This window comes from Macaca fascicularis, chromosome 13 (genome assembly GCF_037993035.2).
Source record: "Macaca fascicularis isolate 582-1 chromosome 13, T2T-MFA8v1.1".
Lineage (NCBI taxonomy): Eukaryota > Metazoa > Chordata > Mammalia > Primates > Cercopithecidae > Macaca > Macaca fascicularis.
The window spans coordinates 95,564,346-95,587,881 of record NC_088387.1 but is presented as its reverse complement, the minus strand read 5'-3'; the positions used below and the strand labels follow the sequence as shown (position 1 = coordinate 95,587,881).

Below are 23,536 nucleotides of genomic sequence, written 5' to 3'. Positions count from 1 at the left end.
AAAGAGGGGTTCCGTTACTGCTGCAGGGGTGGAAGAGGTGCTGGGCAGATAAAAACAGCAGATGTCCACTGCAGCTGTCTATACATTCATGAGAAATCCTGGGGCGTTTCTCTGTCATGCAAGTTTGATCACATCACCATCTAGCTTAATATCCTTCAGGGCCCTACAAGGTAAGGTCAGCTTCCTTCAAATGGCATGCAAAGCCCTCCAGGCTCTGGCCCTGGCACCCTGCTCAGCTTCACCTCCAACCACTCTCTGCCCACACCCCCGCCCCGGTCCCTGGCACATCCCACCCAGAGCCAGTCAGGCCTCACTCCGTCCTCCCATGTGCCAGGCTTTCTCCTAATTCTACAGCACACCCAAAGGCAAATTAACAAAATTTCCTGAAATCTTAGGGGGAAAAGGGAAGTACACACCAGAGTGCAACCTATAACTGTTCTTAGAAGTGGTTCTGCTGAGAGCACCAATCCAGAGCTAACTTCAAAGCCATGGCCAGGTGCAGTGGCTCATGCCTGTAATCCCAGCACTTTGGGAGGCCGAGACGGGCAGATGACTTAAGGTCAGGAGTTCAAGACCAGCCTGAGCAACATGGCAAAATCCCGTCTCTACTAAAAATACAAGAATTAGCTAGGCATGGTGGCACATGCCTGTAATCCCAGCTACTTGGGAGGCTGAGGCAAGAAAATCTCTTGAACCTGGGAGGTGGAGGTTACAGTGAGCCGAGATCGTGCCATTGCACTCCAGCCTAGGCGACAGAGTGAGACTCCATCTCAGAAAAAAAACACAAACCCACAAAGTCCTTCACAGCCCCCCTCCCCACCTCACCCATCAGCTGCCTGGAGCTGGAAGGACAAATTTCCTCCCATCACCAGGCCTATCCCAACTATCCCCTTCCTTGGAGTCCAGGTCTAAGCAACTCTCTCCACCTCCTCAGCCCCAGGAAGTGTTTTTTTCCTCTCACTCACATCTAAGATCTGCCTCCCAAGCCCTCTTTCCTGCCCCAGAATTAGCCGCTTTCTTGCATTACTGATAATAGGGATATAAAAAAAATAATAATAAAATACTGGCTAGGATATTTCCCCAAAGCTGAGATGGGCAAGTTAAAATAGCAACTCAGTGGGACATCGACTCCCAGGTCCAGGATGGACCATGCAGAGCCCCGTCGGGCTCATTTGCACTTTTTCTCCAGCCTGAGCTGAAGAAGTGAGCCCTTCTCTCCCACATTCTTCTCCACCGCAACTAACTCCTTATCTTGTGCAAACAACTGATCCCAGAGTAACACACAACGTTGCGAGGACACATCAATTTCAGGCATGAGATAGTCTCATTCCAAATTAGGAGATGGTGGTGCTCTAAATAAAATAATCCTCAGAGACATAATTCAGCAAATTCATTAAATGTATATTACTAAAGGGTATTAACATCTCAGACTCAGTAATCACCTTTAGAGGCCCATCAGTGCTTTCCTATACTCCCCAAGAATGATAGGTAGACCCTGGCTGTTTTATATTAGCATAGCTCAAAGGGTCAACTCTAGTAGTGCATTCCAAAACAAAGAACATCTTCCACAAAGCAAACTGTAGTCTCCACCCAAAAAGGCAGACACAGTTTATATTCCTAAAATGTCATTTTTTACTCAGTTAAAAAAAAGAAAAACCTCAATTTACTGTAAAGTAACTTTTTAAATCCAGAACAAAGGACAACAAGGAGAGAGAGAAGGTGAAGGTTGACTTCAAGATTTTGTTGTAGGAAACCTATTAAGACATCTAATCAAAACTAAAATTTAATCCGACATGGGAGTTTCCTAAACCTGTTCCAAACAGTGAAATGTTATATAATTGTAATGTTTTATTACATTTTATATAAAACTTCAGTTTAAAACATAGCTAAGCTCTAAAGCAAGAAAAAGAAGATTTCCAGGTACCAGAAATGAAGCAGAAACCTGTAACCACAGAGGGTCAGAAAGGGCAAACCACCAAAAGAGTAGGAGAATAGTGAGATAACCCCATAAAAAGTCCTTAATAAGTCAAGGCACTTACAGGATTCCTGTGAAAAAACAACACCTATTGAAGTTGAGCTCACACACAAAAATTACAAAACAGATGGGAAAGTTCAATGCCAAGATAGACATTCTACTGACTCAGCAAATAGGATAACTAACATCAATGGAACTAGAGACAAAAAAGTGATCTGAAAAGGGCCTTAAGTTTGATTAAGAGATGAAAGAGATAAAGGAGGTTCCCATATAACAAGTATAGAAAATTATAAAATAAGAACAAGAAAATTTGCAATCTCTAGCTATAATTGTGCAGTTGTCTCTTTTTCCTTGCATTTCTGTCTCATTTTGCTTCATGTATTTTGAGTCAGCTTTCTTATTAGGTGCATGTACATTTAGGATTACTATATCTTGTTGATAAATGGATCCTTTTGTTACTATGAAATAAACTTCTTTATCCTTGGAAATATTTTTTAGTCTGAAATCTGCTTTGTAGCCACTCCAGCTTTCTTTTGATTAATATTTGCAGGACATACCTTTATGTAATTTTTCTCTTTTGACCTATTTATGACTATATTTAAAGTGGATTTCTTATAGGCAGTTTATAGTTGGATCATGATTTTAAAAAAATACAACCTGACAATCTATGCCTTTTAATTGGGGTGTTTAGATCATTTACATTTAAAGTGATTGTTGATATGGTTGAGTTTGAATCTACCATTTTGCTATTTGTATTCTAGTTATCCCATTTCTTCTTTGTTCTTTATTTCCTCTTTTTGAGTTACTTAATATGTTTCATGATTCCACTGATCTTAGGTTTACTTTATTTCTCAGATATCACATAATATCTATTTATCATAGATCTACCTTATTGTTTTTAACCTTAGTCTAGTATTCCACAGTATGGATGTACCATAGCTTATTTACCTATCAATAGAAACTTAAATATTTTTTCAAATTTTTATTGTTAGGAGAAATACTGTAATTAACACATTTATTCATGCCTCTTTGTTTTTTGTTTGTTTGTTTGTTTTGTTTTTTGAGACAAGTTCTCACTCTGTCACCCAGGCTGGGGTGCAGTGGTGTGATCTCAGCTCACTGCAACCTTTGCCTCTTAGGCTCAAGCGATCCCCCCACCTCAGCCACCCAAGTAGCTGGGATTACAAGTGCATGCCACAATGCCCAGCTAATTTTTGTATTTTCTATAGAGACAGGATTTCACCATGTTGACCAGACTGGTCTCAAACTCCTGGCCTCAAGCAATCCTCCTGCTTTGGTCTCTTAAAGTGCTGGGATCACAGGCATGAGTCACCATGCCCAGCCATGCCTCTTTGAGCCTCTGGAAGTATTTCTGTAGGATCAAATCTCAAAAGTGAAATTTCTGGGTCAAAAGATACGCATATATTCATTTTGATGGGTGCTGTTAAGTTCACTTCCAAAAAAGATGTATCTGTTCTTCTCAGTAACAGCATTTTCCTACATCCTTGCCAACCTTAGACAGAATCTTTTCTTTCTTTCTCTTTCTTTCTTTTTTCTTTCTTTCTTTCTTTTCTTTCTTTTTCTTTTCTCTCTCTCTTTCTCTCTTTCTCTCTCTCTCTCCTTCTCTTTCCTTATTCTATTGGAGGAGGGGCTGTCATTACTGTTTAATTTGTGTGCTTCTGGTGATATTAAACATATTTCCATATATCTATTCACCATTTGTACTTTTTCTGTGAATTGCCTGTCATTGTGGGCTGAATTATGTCTCCTCAAAATTTGTATGCTGATACTGTGATGATTGTATAGTTCAGCAGATTGAATCATGAAGAAATGTACCATGTGTCTGATGTATCTGGGGTGGTTACAGTTTGCTGTTAGTAGTTAAGCAGTGTACCACCAATCTACCATTAAAATATTCTTTTTTGTTTTTGTTTTTGTTTTTTGGAGACGGAGTCTTACTCTGTCGCCCAGGTTGGAGTGCAGTGGCGCGATCTCGGCTCACTGCAAGCTCCGCCTCCCGGGTTCACGCCATTCTCCTGCCTCAGCCTCCCGAGGAGCTGGGACTACAGGTGCCTGCCACCACGCCTGGCTTCTTTTTTGTATTTTTTAGTAGAGAAGGGGTTTCACTGTGTTAGCCAGGATGGTCTTGATCTCCTGACCTTGTGATCCGCCTGCCTCGGCCTCCCAAAGTGCTGGAATTACAGGCATGAGCCATCGCACCTGGCCTAAAATATTCTTTACTGACAATTTTGTATGAAAATTATAGAAAAAAAAAGTGTATGTTGAAGTCCTTATCCCCAGCTTCTCATAATATAACTGTATTTGAAGATAGGACCTTTATTTTTATTTTATTTTTTTATTTCTATTTTTATTATTGAGACAGAGTTTCACTCTTGTTGCCCAGGTTGGAGTGCAATGGTGCAATCTTGACTCACTGCAACCTCTGCCTCCCCAGTTTAAGCGATTCTTGTGCCTCAGCCTCCAGAGTAGCTGGGATTGCAGACATGCTACCACCCCCAGCTAATTTGTGTATTTTTAGTAGAGACTGGATTTCACCATGTTGGCCAGGCTAGTCTTGAACTCCTGACCTCAGGTGATCCACCCACCTCAGCCTCCTAAAGTGCTGGGACTGCAGGTGTGAGCCACCATGCCCGGCCAAGATAGGGCCTTTAAATAGGGAATTAATGTAAAATGAGTCATATGGGTAGGCCCTAATGCAATATGACTGGTGTTCTTATAAGAAGAGGTTAGGACACAGACTTGAGCACACACTGAGGAAAGACAAAGCAAGAAGGCAGCCATTTGCACACGAAAGAGAGAGGGCTCAGAAAAAACCAAACCTGCCAACATCTTGATCTTGCACTTGCAGTCTCCAGAGCTGTGAGAAAATAAATTCCTGTTGTTTAAGCCACCTAATCTGTGGGATTTTAGGTTATGGAAGCAAACTAATACACCTGTCCATATACATTGCCCATTTTTCTTCTGGACTACCTTATTACTTTATAAGAGCTTTTTATATGTTAACAATAACAACGTGCCAGGCATGGTGGCTCACGCCTTTAATCCCAGCACTTTGGGAAGCCGAGGCGGGCGGATCATGAGGTCAGGGGATCAAGATCACCCTGGCTAATACGGTGAAACCCTATCTCTACTAAAAATACAAAAAAAAAAAAAAAATTAACCAGGCGTGGTGGCACACACCTGTAATCCCAGCTACTCAGGAGGCTGAGGCAGGGGAATCACTTGAACATGGGAGGCAGAGGTTGCCGTGAGCCAAGATCGCACCACTGTGCCATTGCACTCCAGCCTGGGCGACAGGGGAGATTCCTCCATCTCAAAAAAAAAATAAAACATAAAAAATAAATAACAACCTATGTCTAGGGTGATTATATAAGTTATCATTCAAAGCGACACACTTCGAGAGTGACAAATCCTAAGCCAGATGGAACACCAGGACAACAAGTATAAACTAGAAGAGTCCTGAGAAAACTAGAATGTGTGGTTACCCTATTGTCTGTTATATTTGCGGCTGAACTTTTCTCCAAGTATATTAATTACTTTAAAACATTTTAATAGACATATTTTTAGAATAGTATGAAGTTTACAGAAACATTGAGTAAAAAATACAGAGTTCTCGTACATCCCCTGCACACTCCCCAACCCCATGCATGCACACACTCCTATTATCATCACCTTGCGTTAGTGTGGTATTTGTTACCATTAATTAACAAATATTGATACATTTTTATTAACTAAAATCAGTAGTTTACATTAAGGTTCATTCTCTGTATTGTACAATTTTATGGGTAATGACAAAGACATAATGCCCTATATCCACCATAACAGTATTATACAGAATAGTTTGTCACCTTAAAAATGTTTTGTACTCCCCCTATTCATTCTTCTCACTCTCCCCTGTATCTCTAGAAACTACTGATCTTTTTACTGTCTCTATAGTTTGCCCTTTCCAAAGTGTCATATCATTGGAATCAAACACCACGTACCCTTTTCAGACTGGCTTTTTGCACTTAGCAATCTACATTTAAAGTTCTTCTATGTCTTTCCATGGCTTGACAGCTCCTATCTTTTTAACGATGAATCATATTCCATTGCACTGATGTGCCACAGTTTGTTTATCCGTTTATCTATTGAAGAATAATATCTTGGTTGTTTCCAACTACTGGTAATTACAAACAAAGCTGCCACAAACATTCATGTGCAGGTTTTTGCATGGACAAAGGTTTTAACTCATTTTGGTAAACACCTAGGAGCACAGTTGCAGGATTGTATGGTAAGCCTATGTTTACCTTTGTAAGAAATTGCTCAACTATCTTTCAAAGTGGCCCTTTGAAATACAAAATATTAGTTGGGCGTGGTGGTGCATGCCTGTAGTCCCAGGTACTCAGGAGGCTGAGGCATGAGAATTGCTTGAACCTGGGAGGCAGAGGTTGCAGTGAGCCGAAATCAGGCCACTACACTCTAGCCTGGGTGACAGAGAGAGACTGTCAAAAAAAAAAAAAAAAAAAGTGGCCATACCATTTACATTCTCACTGACAAGAAATGAGAGTTCCTGTTGCTCCATGTCCTAACCAGCATTTGGTGTTGTCAGTGTTTTGGGTTTTAGCCATCTTAGGTGTATAACAGTAGCTCATTGTTGTTTTAATTCGCAAGTCCCTAGTGGCATATGATGTTGGACATATTTTCGTATGCTTATTTGCCACCTGTGTGTCTTCTTTATTTAGGTGCTTATTCAATTTAGGTGCTTATTCTGACCTTTTAAAATTGGGTTTTGGCCGAGTGTGGTGGCTCACGCCTGTAATCCCAACACTTTGGGAGACCAAGGCGGGCAGATCACGAGGTCAGGAGATTGAGACCATCCTGGCTAACACGGTGAAACCCCGTCTCCACTACAAATACAAAAAGTTAGCCAGGTGTGGTGGCAGGCGCCTGTAGTCCCAGCTACTTGGGAGGCTGAGGCAGGAGAATGGCATGAACCCAGGAGGTGGACTTTGCTGTGAGCCGAGATTGCACCACTGCACTCTAGCCTGGGCAACAGAGTGAGATGCTGTCTCAAAAAAATAATAATAAAAATAATGGGTTTTAAGTATTTTTTGTATTTTGGATTAAAGTATTTTATCAGATATGTGTTTTGTAAACATTTTCTCCCACTCTGTGGCTTGTCTTTCATTCTCTTAACAGTGTCGTTCACAGAGCAGAAATTTTTAATTTTAATGAAGTACAGCTTAGCAATTTTTTCTTTCATGAATCATGTTTTTTTGTGTTATATCTAAAACATCCTCACCAAACCCAAGGTCACCTAGATTTTCTCCCATGTTATCTTCTAAAAACTTTGTGGTTTTGAAATTTAGTTAGGTCTATGATCCATTTTAAAGTAATTTTTGTGAAGGGTATAAGGTCCATGTCTAGAGTCATTGATTTTGCATGTGTGCCTAATTGTTCCAACACTATTTGTTGTAAAGACTACCTTTTCTCCATTAAATTACCTTTGCTCCTTTGTCAAAGCCTAATTGGCTATATTTGTGTTAGTCTATTTCTAGGCTCTCTATTCTGTTCCATTGATCTATGTGTCTATTCTTTCACCAGTACCATACTATCTTGATTACCGTAGCTTTACAGTATCTTAAAGTTAGGTAGTGTCAGTCCTCTGACTTTGTCCTCCTTCAGTATTGTGTTGGCTATTCTGGGTCTTTGCCTCTCTATATAAATTTTTAAATCAATTTGTTGAAATCCACAAAATAACTTGCTGAGATTTTTATTGGGACTGTGTTGGATTTATAGGTTAAGTTGGGAGAAACTGATATCTTAATAATATTGAGTCTCCTGTTGATGAACATGGACAATTTCTCCATTTATTTACCTGAGTTTTCTTTCCTCAGAGTTTTGTAGTTTTCTTTATACAGATCCTGTATATATTTTGTTAGATTTATGCCCAAGTCAGCCTGTCTTACTTCCCTCTCCTCCCTCCTTTCCTCCCTCTCTTCCTTCCTTCCTTCCTTCATTCCTTCTCTTTCTTTTTTTCTGTCTTTCCTTCTTTCTGGCTCTAATGTAAATGGCATTGTGTTTTTAATGTTAAATTCCAGTTGTTAATCGCTGGTATACAGGAAAGCAATTGGCTTTTATATATTAACCTTGTATGCTGCCCCTTGCAATTATTTATTAGTTCTGGGAGTTTTTTGTTGATTCTTTGAAATTTTCTACATACATAATCACGTTAACTGCAAACAAAACTATTTTCTTTCTTTCCATTCTGTATACCTTTTATTTCCTTTTCTTGTCCTATTGCATTAGCTATGTCTTTCAGGACAATGTTGAATAGGACTGGAGAAAAGCAACATTCTTGTCTTGTTCCCAATCTTAGGGGGAAAGCATTTAGTTTCTCGCCGTTAAGTATGTTAGTACCAATTACTTTCTTAAAATGTGGAAAGCAATAAAAACTAATTTAAAATGTCTGTATATTTTCTAGATTTTGTGACTTTTTTTTTTTTTTTTTTTTTTTTTTTGAGACGGAGTCTCGCTCTGTCACCCAGGCTAGAGTGCAGTGGTGCAATCTCGGCTCACTGCAAGCTCTGCCTCCCGGGTTCATGCCATTCTCCTACCTCAGCCCGAGTAGCTGGGACTACAGGCACCCGCCACCACGCCTGGCTAATTTTTTGTATTTTTAGTAGAGATGGGGTTTCACTGTGTTAGCCAGGATGGTCTCAATCTCCTGACCTAGTTATCTGCCCACCTCAGCCTCCCAAAGTGCTGGGATTACAGGCATGAGCCACTGCGCCTGGCCTTTTGTGCCTTGCTTAAAAAGGCCTTTCCTACTCCAGGGTTATAGAAGTACATCCCTATATGTTTTTTATTTTCTTTTAATAATTGTATGGGTTTGTTTTTTATCTATGCCTCTTTAATCCATCTGAAAATTATTTTGTACGTGGTGTGAGGTAGGGTTCTGTGGCAGATAGATACTACATGGTTTTCTCAAAATTCATATCAGTGCACTTCTGGTGTTTCCTCCTGTATTGCAGAGATTCCCCTCATGCTAGGATTCCAAGTGTAATGAAGAGTCCCCCAGCTGGATGTCTTCGGGATTCATCATAGCTCCAAGCCAATGACTGAGCACAGAGAGGAAACTAGGGCATAGCCAATTCTTCCCACCAAGAGACTTCTTTATGGTCAATCTTTGTGGTAGCCAAGACTTTCCTCAGAGCTGCACCATAGTCTGAGGCTTTTTCTGGCCAACCCTTCTTCCTTCTCTCTTTCCTTTCATAGTTGTCATAACTGTGTCACAATCAGAAGACTTTCCCTACTACTCCTGCTCCATCCCCCCTTTACCTTGCATGGGCATTATCACAACACATCTCTTACCCTTTTAAACTCTATCTTGATGTCTGCTTCCTAGGGGACCTAAGCAGATACAACTCTCATGAAGCTTCAAGTTATTTGGAGAGAAAGGTAGCACCACCTCCATTTTACTAGCACAGATCCTGGTTAGAGGCAGTATGGTCTCAGAACAGCATCCATGGCAAAAACTTCCTACTATCTGGCAGCTTCCAGATTGTAGCAGACATCATCTCCATCAGTGGCTCAGTTCTGCACTGTGGCTTTGGAAGTTGTTCTGGTAAGCTCAATCTGAAGTCTTTTTCTTCAATACCTCCTACATTCCTGGCTGCTATATGTACCTTCCATAAATTCCTTTCTGATTAAAATATTTAGAATAAATTCTCTTTGCAGGAAGCAAAGTCATCACCAATATACTATCTAAGTTAATTTTTTCCCAAGTGGGAAATCTATTGTCCCCAAACTATTGCTCCCAAACCATTTTTGAATAGCCAGTCTTTTTGTACTGGTTTTAAAATGCCCCTTTAAAGGCCGGGCGGGGTGGCTCAAGCCTGTAATCCCAGCACTTTGGGAGGCCGAGGCGGGCGGATCACAAGATCAGGAGATCGAGACCACAGTGAAACCCCGTCTCTACTAAAAATACAAAAAATTAGCCTGGCGCGGTGGCGGGCGCCTGTAGTCCTAGCTACTCAGGAGGCTGAGGCAGGAGAATGGCGTGAACCCAGGAGGCGGAGCTTGCAGTGAGCCGAGATCGCGCCACTGCACTCCAGCCTGGGCAACAGCGTGAGACTCCGTCTCAAAAAAAAAAATAATAAAATAAAATAAAATAAAATGCCCCTTTAGCATACACTACATTGCCATGTCTGTTTCTTTACTGTCCCATTGATTGAATTACACCTGCATTCATCACTTTATAGTAAATATTTGTATGTGGAAGGGCTGTTTCTTCCTCATTGTTCTTGCTGTGTCAAAATTTGTTTGGCTATTCTTGTGCATTTTTTTCTTCTAAGATGACTTTTAGAATTAGCTTGTAAAGTTACATTTTTAGAACTCTTGTTAAGTTTTTATTGGGATTTTACTGAATTTATAGATTAATTTTGGGAGAATTTATGTCTCTACAATATTGGATCTTCACCAAGGCCCATTTGTATTGGGGGCAGGCTAAATGGCTTAGGAATAGGCCTGAAGCTTGAAGGCACACAGACTGGTGAGCAGGTAGTTCCAACGCAATCAGATTATTGCCTCAGTACCCAACACAGAGGTTCCAGAGAGAGCCCCTAGGATGTCCTGGAAGAGTCCAGAAAGTCTTCACAGACACAGAGGCAGCATTCGAGCTGAGACTTGAAGGATGACTAAGATTTTTCTAGGGAGAACAGTGGGAAGTGTGTATCCCAGGAAGAGACAGCATGAGCAAAGGTACTCTGGCATGGGAAGACCTGGAGTGTTTGAGAAACCACAAGTTGTTCTGGATCGCTCAGGCATGCAGTGGCAAGGGGGTGGGGGAAGGTGGTGCCAAAACAGTATTGATTTGGCCAGAAGGGTAGTCATTTGATGGCCAACGTGTGTGCCAGGCACTATCTTAAGCACTAACTTTTTGAACATGTACAGCATGCCAGTTACAAAGCTACTGTCATGATTCCCATGTTACAGTGAGACAATATAGTTAAAGAGGAGTCAGCTGGCCATGGTGACTCATGCTTATAATCCCAGCACTTTGGGAGGCCAAGGCAGGAGGATTACTTGAGCCCAGGTGCTTGAGACCAGCCTGGGGAACATAGTGAGATCCCTCTACAGCATTTTTTTTAATTAGCTGGGTGTGGTAGTGCACACCTGTAGTCCCAGTTACTTGGGAGGCTAATGTGGGAGGATCACTAGAGCCCAGGAGGTCGAGGCTGTGGTGAGCCATGATTGTGCCACTGTACTCCAGCCTGGGGGACAGAGCAAGACACTGTCTAAAAGAGAGAGAGAGAAGTTAAGCGACTGTCTCAAAGTCATGTGGCTAGAAAGTAGTGGAAGTAACGCTCAAGCCCAGGGATGTGGGCCTCAGGGGCCATCCATCTTCTTATCTCTACACTGTTTGAAGAGCCTCATAGGCTGAACCACAGAGTACCGGCCCATCAATCCCAGTGATCTGTTGCCCACAGATCCACCAGGATGAGCCTGTAGAGTCTGACGATACCCTACAAATAAGATTTGCTAAGCCAGGAAAGGAGAGACATGGCAGTTCCTCCTACAAGAGGCTCATTTAAGCTGCAGCCTCAGGAGAGATGATGTCTGGGGAGACATGTGATACTTGAACCAAGGCAGCTGCCAGGGAATAGAGAGGAAAGGCTGGAAGAGAGGCCATCAGGACTTGAACCTCAGACTCAGACTCCAAATCAAATCTGCTTTTCATACCACACTGTCACTCATTCATTCATTCAGCACTTACTAAGCCCTTACTGGGTACCAGGCTGGGTGCTGGCTGCCAGGATACATCCTGCTTCTGCCCTAAGGCTAGACCCAGAGCTTAAAAAGGTGACTGATCAGAGCTATCCCAACCACACCACATGACAAGAAGGACCAGGATGTGGCCGACTTCCCCGGCTTCCCACAACACCCCACCACAGCCTTCCCTGTCCATGTGGGGCTCACACTCTCTGTCTCCTCATAGTGCAGAATGCCTCTCTCCCTTTTTCTCTCTCTCCCTTCTTCCCTTCCTCCCTCTGCCACCCCTCCCTCCCTCCTTTCCTTTTATTCATTCAACAAACATTCACAGATTGCTGGCCTTCTGCCAGACTCCAACTAGGTGCTAGAGAAGCAAAGACGCAAGATGAAGCCTTATCTGAAATGATTACAGGAAAGAGAAAGAGAAAAGAAACATGAGAAATAGCCATCGGGAATCTGTCTGGGAACCATAGGGGCGCAAAGGGTCTCAAAGGGTACTGTGGTGGTCAATTCAGAGTTGGGGGGGCAGGGGAGCATTTTTTTGCAAAAGAAGCAGCTTCAGCATCACTGAAGAGGTGTTAAAAAGCCTGGAATGTTCTGGAAACTGCAAGTATGGGGTTGCGTTTTAAAGGCTAAGCTTTGGTCTGGAAGCACACAGGCAGAGTTTGGCATTCTGGCTATGCCACGTACAACCCGTGTAGCCCATGTGAGTTATTTAACTTCTTTGAAATGATTTCTTCATTTGTAAAATGGGGATAATAATTTTATTTCACAGGGTCATCGTGAGAATTAATTGAGAAAATTTATCCCACAAAATATCTTTTGGACACCTACTATATGCCAGACACAGTTGCAGCCTGGGAGTGCACAGTTAAACAAAATAGATCCAGTCCTTGCCCCCATGGGGCTCATATTCTAGTGAAGGGAGACAGAAAATGAGCAAATGAAAGCATAGCATCATGTCAAGTAGTGGTAAGTGATTGCAAAACAGTAAAGCGGGTGTCTCAGGTTGGGCACCCCAGGAGCAGCCCCTGAGATGAGGATTTGCTAAGGAAGTGCTCACAGGGGCCGCTGGTAAGGGACTGGGGAGGCAGGGCAGGGGGAGCGAGGAGGCCCAGCAGGCATTCGGCCTCAAGTCAAATTGAGCCCCACAGAGGAGGCTTCAGCCTGATCTCACAGGAAACACTGGCATGGTCCCAGCCTTCCACACCCCCACACCCTTAGTCACTGGTTAGAGGGCACCCAGGGATGTAAATTTCCAGGCTGTTCTTGTGCCTGCAGGGAAAGCAGGTTCCAGTAACCCAAGGATGGGTCTCTAGAGAAGGTGGGAGAAGGGAAGTAAGGAGGAAGGAAGAAAGGAGAGAAGGAGGGAGGGAAGGAAGGAAGGAGGGAAGGAAGGAGGGAAGGAAGGAAGGAAGGAAGGAAGGAAGGAAGGAAGGAAGGAAGGAAGGAAGGAAGGAAGGAAGGAAAGAAGGGAGGGAGGGAGGGAGGGAGGGAGGGAGGGAGGGAGGAAGGGAAGGGAAGGGAAGGGAAGGGAAGGGAAGGGAAGGGAAGGGAAGGGAAGGGAAGGAAGGGAAGGAACTAGAAGCTTCTTCCTAGAAGCTCAGTGGCCCTTGCTCTTCTCTCTGCTGAGGGTAACGGGGCTGCCTGTACTCATGGGGAGAGGTTGAACTTTTAAATCAGAAGGCGCAGGTTTGAAGCCTGGCTCCCTCGCTTCCTGACTGTGACAGCCTTGGATGTACCACTTAGCCACTCCTAACCTGAGGGAGGGAGGGAGGGAAGGAGGGAGTGGGAGGAAGGAAGAAAGGAAGGAAGGAAGGAAGGAAGGAAGGAAGGAAGGAGAAAGGAAGGAAGGAAGGAAAAGGAAGGGAAGGAAAGAAGGAAGGAGAGATGAAGGGAAGTCGGGGAGGGAGGAAGGGAGGAAGGGAGGGAGGGAAAGAGGGAGATGAGCAGGGCCATGGGGATTGTGGAACTGGATTCAGTCCTGGCCCATGAATCCCGGTGCTCCGTTGCCCCTGTTCCTCTGTTGCAGGAAGATCTGGCTCTTCAGGGTTTGCTGTTTGACAAAATGTCAGTGACTTACATTTACAAATGCTTTAGCATGCCCAAGACAGTTTCATATAACTTGACGAACTGGAAGAGCAGGTAGCATTATTTTTATATCCTCTCTCCTCAGGGTGGACAAGTGGTGGTTGCCCCAGTAACCATCCTATCCCCTCCCACTGGGCAGCAGCCATGCCCTGCGGATAGGACAGTCCCACCCCAGTGCACGGGTCTAAAGGCAGTTTGATCCAGTGAGAGATATGCAGATGAGGAATCCAGAGATCTGGGATCCAAAGTCCAGCTTGACCATAACTGACTGAGTGACCTTGGGCTTGTCCATTCCCTTCTCCGGGCAGCAGTTTCCTTGTCGGTCACATGAGGGGCTTGTGTTACTGACAGGGGATCTGTAACATTCTTCCTGGCACTGGGATCCTCTTATTTCTGAGATTGTAAATTGCCTGGCCAGCTGAGGGTCGTGGACAGAGTCTAAGGTGAAGAGTACAAAGATCCGGGTTCAGACTTGGGCCCCACTTAGCACCTCTGTGTCATTGTCCTCATCTACAGGATGAAGAAAAGTCATTCTTGCCCAAATTACTTTCCTGAGTGAATAAAGGAATAAAAGATGATAAAGCTGCAGAAAATGTAAAATGTTTACTCTTGTTAATCATTTGTGAGCATCTGCTCAATCCGGGCATTGTGGCGAGAACCTTATGTACTTTATCTAAGTTCATTACTGAGACCTCGAGGTAAGAACTATCCCCAGGGTTGTGAGGGGAAATGCTTAGCAGCCAGCCCGCCGGGCAGGAAGGTCCTGATTTGTAGTGTTTGCCCATTTCAGTGGTGTCAATGCTTCCACTTTGGCCCTTTCCAAGCTAAGCGAGCTCATGTTACTGAATGCAGAGCTGGGAAGAAATGCATACAATTGGCTTTCTGGAAATGAACCAGCTCCAGTGCATCACTGACTCTATCCACTTTATTGATAAGAAAGCGGATTCAGAAACATCTCCAAATTCACAGTCAACACCAGCAGAGTCAGGATTGAAACCCAAGCCTGACTGCCTAGAAGCTCAGTGGTCCCTGCTCTTCTCTCTGCTGAGGGTAACGAGGTGTACTGTGCTCACGGAGAGAGGCTGAACTTTTAAATCAGAAGGCACAGGTTTGAAGCCGTGTTCCCTTGCTTCCTGGCTGTGAGAGCCTTGCGTGCACCACTTAGCCACTCTTAACCTAAGGCCTCAGTTTTCTCATCTGTTAAAAGGGAGAGAGTGAGTGCCCAGCACACACAGTTTCTCTGTGACTCCAGTGAATGTGGCCGTGCTTTGTAACAGATCATTTTGTAAGCAACAGCACCTGGCACCTCACCAGTGGTCTGCTGCGAGGACGCTGCTTCCAGCAGGACTTGGGGCCCCCAGCCCACCTCCCTGTGCCCAAGGATCTGTAGCCGAAGGCCGGTAGAAGCATCTCAGAGCTCCTGCTTCAGCCCCACCATGGAGCTCCCCTCCCTCGGTTCCCAACTCCTAACATTCCAGCACAAGTCCCTCCCTTCTGCCTCTCCCCAGGAGTTAAGCCCAGCAGAAACCAGAACCCTTCTCAGAGCTGCTAGAATCTTGTGCCCTATAAATCAGGATGCTGAGCTGTGAGACCAAAGGAAAGCTCTGGAAAAGGAAGTCAATCACCTGATGATTGTTTTTAAATAGAATCTCGTGAACTCAGACTTACCCATGGGATGAAACTGCCTTCCACCACCGCCACCGCCAGTAAGGATATTTGGGGCTCAAACCTCCTTCTCTTGATGCTTAAGCAGCATGGGGTGCAAAGGGCCCTGCAGCAGGGCCCAGGGCTCCTGGAAACCATGGCCTGCTCTGTGACATGGCCCAGAGGGAGCTCAGATACCCTCTTGAAACCTGCACTCACCCGGCCTGGCTGACTTTGATAGAGGGAGACAGAAGGTCTTTGGGGAACTTTTGTAAGAGGGAGACATTGTGTTCTCTTTAAAAGCCAAGATTATCCCCAGGTCACATGAGTTTACACACACACACATGCACGCATGCCCTTACACATACACATGTGTGCCCATGTGCACACACATTCACCTACATGTGCGCGCACTCCCATCTATTCATCTTGGAGTGCCCTGGATTCTGGAGATGCAGAGGTGCACGTTGTGGTGTTGACTGTGGTCCTCAGAAGAGGCAAGAAAGAGATTTTGGGGTGACCCAAATCCCAGCAGAGCCCCTAGCAATGCAGAAGGGGGAAGAGTATGGACTGGGAACTGCAAGAGACCAAGAATCAGGAGAAGGGATTCCTGAGTGAAAGAAGGATTCTGGAGCCACCTCAGGAGGGGCAGCTTACCTGCACTGGCTTCTGGGCAGAACCTGGGCAGCAGGCGCTTTGCAAAGGGTGGGTTTGACCTGGAACAGAGAGAAACAGACGTAGGATCTGAGAAAGGGATCTTTCTTTCTGAGCGACTGGTAGAACTCTGAGAAAGGACTGATCTGGCCTTAGATTGAATGATGGAAGGAAGCGCAAGCTACGATGAGGCCTGGAAACCCCTCCAATGTTCTGGGACAAGCAACCAGCCAGAATGGATCATATGAGCCAGGGCTCTTCACCCTGGCTTGTGTGTGATGTCATCCAGAGCTTTCCTTTAAGTATACGCCGGGGGGTGGGGTGGTCTGTACAGAGATGGGTTGGGGATGTCAGGGTCGAGGGATGGGGGTCAGGGGGCAGAGTTTGGAAGCTGGGGTGGCCCTGGAAGGTTGGTCATGTCCTCTTGGTATTAAATGGGGTGGTAACAGGCATTGAGAGTGGTTCTCGCTGTGGGAACCTGAGCTAAGAAGAGGTGGGGTGGGGACGGGTAGTCTAGTAGGCCAGGTAGCATCAACTAAGGGACCTTCCAGGTGAGATTGCCCTGGTGAATCGACCATAATCCCAGATAGGGCCAATCAAACTCCAAAGAGAGGGGAACCTGCAGACCCTCCTTGGCCAACATGTTCAACCCTTATGAGGGCTTGGAATGCCCATGCCCCACCCCCCAGGCTGCCTTAGCCTGGCACAAGACCCCCTAGATGGCTGGAGCTGTGAGTACCGGGTCTGTGCAAAGCCTTAGGGCCACTCCATACGGCCGTGGTGGGCCCAGTAACCTGCTCAGACCACATTAGAGCATGCTGTCTGGTCCCTGGGGCATTTCTAGATTCAAGGCCTTCCCCTTACAGTGTTGAACAAATCCTATACCCCGGACCTCAGGGTTATCTTTTTCTCCTCCCAGATACATCACCCCCGCACCGGCGAGCCTTGGTGGGTGCTGAGAACGCTCTCAAAGGCATGTGTCCCAGTTACAGACAGCCGCTGGGCCACCTTCCTCGGAGGCTGAGCTTAAGTCTCTGACGGCAGCTTCTGAGAGTTGCCCCCCTGGTTCTGCCCAGGAAAGGAGCCTTGGCCTCTCCAGAGGCAGATGTGGGATCCCTTAGAGACTGTGGATCTGCACCAGCAGAAGGGTGGGGCTGGTGAAGGCTCCTTAGATGTCCTTGTCCACCCCATGTGTCGCATAGATGAGGAGCCTGAGGTCCACGGAGAGGACACGGTTACTCCTGGGTCCCAGAGGCGGGTTCAGGGCAGACCTGGGGCTCCTACTGCCCATCTTTTCTATCAAAGTTCACGCTGCTGTCCCGAAGACCAGCATCTGGAGATGCTGCTCCAGATACGGAGTTGCAGAAGCTTTCCTGAGCCTAGGTGAGGACCTGGCCCACCCTACTTTCCCAGGATGAGCGTTGGTGAGGGCCAGGGTGAGCTCTGGCCGAGGCAGGAAAGCGCTGTCTAAACACGCTCTGGGGCCTGTGCGTCTGGCTGGCTGTCCCCCGGGCCAGGTGGGCCTCTGACACACAGCAGGAATTTTCCACTGGCGCATCCTCTGGCTGGTTGGGATCCAAAGCATTTTCCAGCCTTTTTGTTTCACTCCAGTTGTCTCCCCTGCCCCATGAAGATGCGCCCTGGGGCCCAGAGCGTGGGGGCCGTGAATTTTCAGAGAAGCTTCAGGGAGCCCCGCTTCTATGACCCAGAAGCCATCAGTCAGTACCTAAAATACAGAATGAAGGAAAGGAAAATCACTTTTAATAAATCTACATAGATAGTGAAATTAAAGTTCAGAGAGAAGGTGACATGTCCAAGGTAGATCCAACACAGGTTTGTCTAAGCCTGGCACCATCCTGTTTCCACTGTACCCGTTTCCCAAGGTTAACAGCCAAGGTCACAGGAAGACACTGCAAGGGGGAGTTTCAAAGATGAAGCTGTGGCCAGGCACGGTAGCCCACACCTTTAATCCCAGCACTTTGGGAGGCCGAGGTGGGCAGATCACCTGAGGTCAGGAGTTCAAGACCAGCCTGGCCAACGTGATGAAACCCTGTCTCTATTAAAAATACAAAAATTAGTCTGGTGTGGTGGTGCACGCCAGTAATCCCAGCTACTTGGGAGGCTAAGGCAGGGCAATCACTTGAGCCTGGGAGGCAGACATGGCAGTGAGGTGAGATCACACCACTGCACTCCAACCTGGGCAACAGAGCAAGACTCCATCTCAAAAAAAAAAAAAAAAAAAAAAAGCTGCAGGAGGGAGCTGGGCCATCCATGTGGGGACACTGCCAACTCACAGAAGTCCCTGGAAAGGACAGCTGAGTGTGCCAGCGACACATGCATCCCCATGCTGTGTCACTCCAGCCTGGAAGCAGCAACGCCAGCAGCTCCTCCCCAAAGGCCAGGCCAGGCGGCCGGGGCCCACGCTTTAGGAGCCTGTGACTCCTCATCCTGCATCACAGTGGTAGGACTTTTTCCTGGGTTGGGGTTGACACGTTTAACCCTGCATCCAGAGCATTCCTTGGGTAGCAATAAGGGCCTTGACCTGGAACCTGTGGGGAGGACAGCCTGAGAAGCTGGGCCTGCAGATGGAGACCAGCTGGGCTGGAGCCTGAGTCTTGTGGGGCCTTTGTCAAGCCATGCAGGCGGGCCACAGGAGGCCACAGTGGGCAGCCACAGGCTGCTGCTTGCTCCCAAGGCAGTGTTCCTGGTGGTTGGGGTGGTACCTGTGCCCGCAGGGCAGGTTCACAGCGAAGGAGAGAAGACCGACTTAGCACACTGAATGGCATTCTCTGGGCTCCTCCCTTGGACCCTGGGAATGTTTCCTAGAATCATCACCAACTCCCCAGAGCCTGGGCCTCCACAAAACTGACCTCAGGGAGACCCCAGCCCATTCAGAGAGGTGGGCAAGTCGGGAAGGTGATGACAGGAAGATCTGGGGTGCCATTTGGCCTGTGCAGCCTCCCACTCCCATGAAACTCCTTGCTATGGTTTGAATGTTTCCCTCTTCTGAAACTTATGTTGAAACTGAATCCCCAATGTGGCAGTATTGAGAAGTGGGGCCTTTAAGAGGTGATTAGGTCATGAGGGCTCTGCCCTCATGAATGGATTAATCCATTCATGGATTAATAGATTAATGGGTTAGTGGATTAATGGGCTATCATGGGAGTGGGACTGGTGGCTTTATAAGAAGAAGAGAGATCTGAGCCCGTACGCTCAGCCCCTCACCCTGTGATGCCTCGTACCACCCAGGGATTCTGTACAGAGTCACCACCAGCAAGAAGACCCTCAGCAGCCCCTTAGCCTTGGACTTCTTAGCCTCCATAGCTTAAGAAATAAATTCCTTTTCTTAGCCCGGCACAGTGGCTCATACCTGTGATCCCAGCACTTTGGGAGGCCGAGGCGGCAAATCACCTGGGGTCGGGAGTTCAAGACCAGCCTGACCAAAATGGAGAAACCCAGTCTCTACTAAAACTACAAAAATTAGCCAGGCGTGATGGTGGGCACCTGTAATCCCAGCTACTCGGGAGGCTGAGGCAGGGAGAATGGCTTCAACCCGGGAAACAGAGGTTGCAGTGAGCCAAGATTGCACTACCGCACTCCAGGTTGGGTGAGAGAGCAAGACTCCATCTCGAAAATATAAAAAATAAAATCATAAATTCCTTTTCTTTGTAAATTGTTCAGTTTCAGGTATTCTCTTTAAAGCAACGAAAAATGGATTAAGACACTCCTACGGCTGGCTCCCCATTGACCAGCCCAGCATTTCCTGTGTTAGAGAAAAAAGTTTTTCCATGGTCAAATAAATTTGGGAAATCAGGCCAAACCAGTCCTCATTCCCAAATGTATTACAAATTTCCTTCAGATCTTCTAGACAGTGGTTCTCAAGTAGAGGTGAATTTGTCCCCCAGGGGACACTTGTCAATGTATTTAGACATTTTTAGTTGTCACAACTGGGAAGGTACTACTGGAATCTAATGGGTGAAGGCCTGGATGTTGCTAAACATCCTATAATGCACAGGACATCCCATAATAAAGAAGTATCCAGGCCCAAATGTCAATAGTGCTGAAACTGAGAAACTTTGTCCTAGAGTGTTGCATAGAACTCCAGGGAGGTGTTCAGGGGCCACAGTATAGAGAACATTTGTCATTCTTTCAGGCCTCCCAGCATCTGCTCTCCCTTCCCATGTTTGAGGATTTGCCTCATGTTTTGAGCAAGAAGCTGCACCCAGAACGGAAGCTCTATGAAGCCGATCCACATCGTCCCAGCCTCTCTTGCAGCTAGGTGGAAGGCACGTGACCTCCCTCCACCAGTCACATGTATTTTCCCCAGGCTTTGAATCCAAAACTCATGATGCAGAAAAGTGAGACTATGCAGAGCCTATTGTGTAGTGGTGAGGGAGGTGGCAGCAGCTGTGGTGGGGGGGATATAGGTGGTCCTAGAGGCAGCACCCAGGGTAGATGGAGCTAGTGGCACAAGCTAAGGTGTCTATGTAGCGGTAGGGTCTTCCTGGGGTCCATTACACAATGTGACTTTGGGTGTTGTTCCTGGCTACTTTGCCTCTGACCTTGATTTTTCTGACCCTACAAGAGATTCTGTGAGCTACCCAAGATCTTTAGAATAAATCCTTTTTAAGCTTAAATTAGGAAAGTCGGCTTCCATTTCTTGCAATTAAGAACTAACTGGGTGGTACTGAGTTCTCCAAGTGTATTTGGGCACAGGATTCTTTTTTCTTTATTTTTTATTGTTAAACCAGAATATTTATTGCATGACTAATTGTTGAAATTCTTAAGATGAACTGGATGCTGCAACAGCTGCCCTCTTGGGTTGAGGTGTTGTTTCTTCACAGAACCCATGCCTGAATCTGCGGTATACAATTTTTAGGTGCCTCATTCGACCAGTCCTGGTGGTATTTCGTCTTTTAGCCTTGGCACTCCAGTTATACTTTCTCTTGCGCTTGGTGGGTTAGCCGCATTTGCCACAGGTCAACTTCTGAAGGTGGTAGGCCTTAGAGCCACAGTGGCAGCACAGCATGTGTGTCTCATTGCAACGCTTTCCAAACAATGATGTTCCCTTCATCATCTTGCTTCTGTGGCTGAGACCAGAGAGTGGGCACAGGATTCATTGTTTTGCAGAACATCTCGAGGAGCCCTTGTGCTATGAGTATACTTTAAGGTATATTGGCCAAAATGAGAGTCAAATAGGGATTCCCATAACCTCTGCTCCTGCCAGACCAGACCACTGCAATAGCTCCACCTCCGGCAGAGGTCCAGGACCAGTGAGGACATCAGCATCTCTCTCCTGGTTGTAGCTGAGTCAGGGATACCCCACAACTACCCTTCTCTTCCATGCCATCAAGGGTTGAGAATAACTGCAGCTGGCTGCAGCCTCAAAAATCAAAACACAATCAAGGTGTGGAAATGATTGGGCTTATCAGAAGAAGATGGAAGAAACTAGAAATGTGCACAAGAACTCTGATGCCTGATAGGGGTGATGATACTGGCAAATCAGAGATGGGTTTAAAGAGAAACTTTAGGTTTTAAGAATTTAAGAAGTCAGGAGGGAAAAGAGAGACTTTTGGGGAAGGTCAGATATCTACCTAGAAAAGAGTGAAGCTATTTTAGGGGATTTTATATCTGGACTTCATGGAAGATGCTGAGCCCAGTTTCAGATATGTTTAAACAGAGCAATTTTAAATGACATTCATTTATTTACTCAACAAATATGTACCAAGAACTAGACATTAAACAAGTGCTGGGGCAGCAGTGTTGAAGAAAGCAAGCATAGTGATCTGCCCGTACCCTCCTAGAGCCTGAGATTTAGTCGGGGAGGCAGATACCCAGTTCTTAAGATGCAACTGATCTTTCCATTATAATGGTGTTTTATCACTGGGGAAGAGAGTGAGAGCTAGGGAAATATATGTGGTGTAACCCTCTCTGGGGTCATGGGGGAATTCCTGGGGATGGGACCATCAGAGGAGCAGAAGTAAGTAGATGGGAAGAGGGGCAAGTCTGGCGGAAGAAGGGTCCACGATGGGGCTAAGATGGAAGGATTATGGAGGGTTTGGGTACTGAAAGAAGGCTCCAGAAGCCCAGGGTTAGGGCAGGGCAGGACAGAGGACCTGAAGCTGGGCTGGAGAGGTAGGCAGGAGCCAGATCCACAAGAGTCTTGTAGGCAATTTCAAGGATCCAGGTCTTCATCCTGAAAGCAATAGAAATAATTGGGGGGTTTGGATGAGAGCCATGTTACTTAAGGCTGAAGGAATCTGAAACTATAAAATCCAATGTGGCTGCTTCACCTCACCTCAGGTGGGGATTGTGGTCCAGGTGAACTAAAAAGAGGGAGGCAGAAGGAAAAGTATGGACTTTGGGAGGCACCTACAGTACGCTCAAGCAGGACGCTGGGCGCTTTACATGTGGCGTTGCCTTTATAGCAGAGCTGAAATAACCAGAAAAGAAGCCCTGGCCCACTTAAAGCTGGAGTATGTGCTTCCTCCCACTACCCCAAAGAGTTGGGTGTCCCAGGCCTGAAGGCTGTCAGGGAGCTTCTGGGAGAAACAGGCAGCATCCTTGAGAAGCTGGAGGAGCAGGAGGGGTGGAGAAGAAGGAAGTAAGCAAGAGGAACTGGCCCACACAGCCAGAGCACATCCAGAGAGTGAGCTGAGAAGGAATCTTAGAAATCGGCAGGTCCAACTACCCTTTTTACAGATGAGGAAACTGAGGTCCAGGGTTCAGTGGCAGAACTGGAAATAAAGCCAGCTCTTTAGCTTCTTTTCCGCTGTTCTTCCTACTGCTCCAGGTGTGTGCACAGGTCCCTGTGTGCATGCACATGTGCACGCCATGTGTGTGTGTGTGTGTGCGTGCACACACATACGTGGCTGAGATGAGGTCATCTGTCTCTCCTTCCATCCGTAATCCAGGATGGCCATGATGTCGACATGCATTAAGATGTTTATAGAAATAAAAAAAAATGCTTAGGAAAGAAGTTAATCTCTATATGGGGGCAGGGGGATCCAGTTTCAGAAGGTTAATGTCTTGATTTTTTTTAAATCCCTTTTCTGTTTTATTCAAAGAGGATTTGGTGTTCTCAGCCCCAGCTGGGAGCTTAAGAAAACAAATCTGCGTTTTTCAGCCTCGGCCTATCCCTGAAGCTCTAGGCCTCTTTTATTGGACCTGAGGACAGGGATGCCTGGAACCTGGTCTCTACTCAGGTCAGCTCCGTGCCTCAGTTTTCCTCCGTACAGAGGCCTGGGGCTTCCCTTTCTATCCCTCTTCCCAAGAGCTGTTTGTCCAACCCAAGAGCAAAAGGGCTCAGACACAGAAGATGAGAAGCAGAATTCACAGCTGAAGTTGGGGGACTTGGCCTGGCAGCTGAGAGAGGACAATAAGCTCTGAGGGAGACTC

General features: G+C 46.0%; 1 long non-coding RNA gene, 1 other non-coding gene and 1 pseudogene across 3 annotated transcripts in view; 1 reads left to right on the top strand and 2 right to left on the bottom strand.

The window, feature by feature from the left end:
- The window catches only part of LOC123568410 (uncharacterized), a 29,027-nt gene extending 11,163 nt beyond the window's left edge, over positions 1–17,864 (bottom strand). The window contains exons 1-3 of one of the 2 annotated variants that reach the window (XR_006691750.3): positions 17,031–17,864; positions 16,142–16,200; positions 12,491–14,391 (exon numbers count right to left, since the gene is read on the bottom strand). This is a non-coding gene — a long non-coding RNA (uncharacterized lncRNA). Of the gene's footprint in view, positions 1–12,490; positions 14,392–16,141; positions 16,201–17,030 lie in introns of those variants that run through there. The other variant, XR_012422570.1, reaches the window with a different exon arrangement.
- On the top strand, positions 3,762–3,829 carry LOC123568515 (small nucleolar RNA SNORD77). Its single transcript, XR_006691887.1, has one exon. It is a non-coding gene; the product is annotated as a small nucleolar RNA SNORD77 (small nucleolar RNA).
- Positions 17,865–20,845: 2,981 nt separating the features above from the next.
- Positions 20,846–21,333, bottom strand: LOC123568297 (large ribosomal subunit protein eL37 pseudogene; annotated as a pseudogene).
- Positions 21,334–23,536: the final 2,203 nt, after the last annotated feature.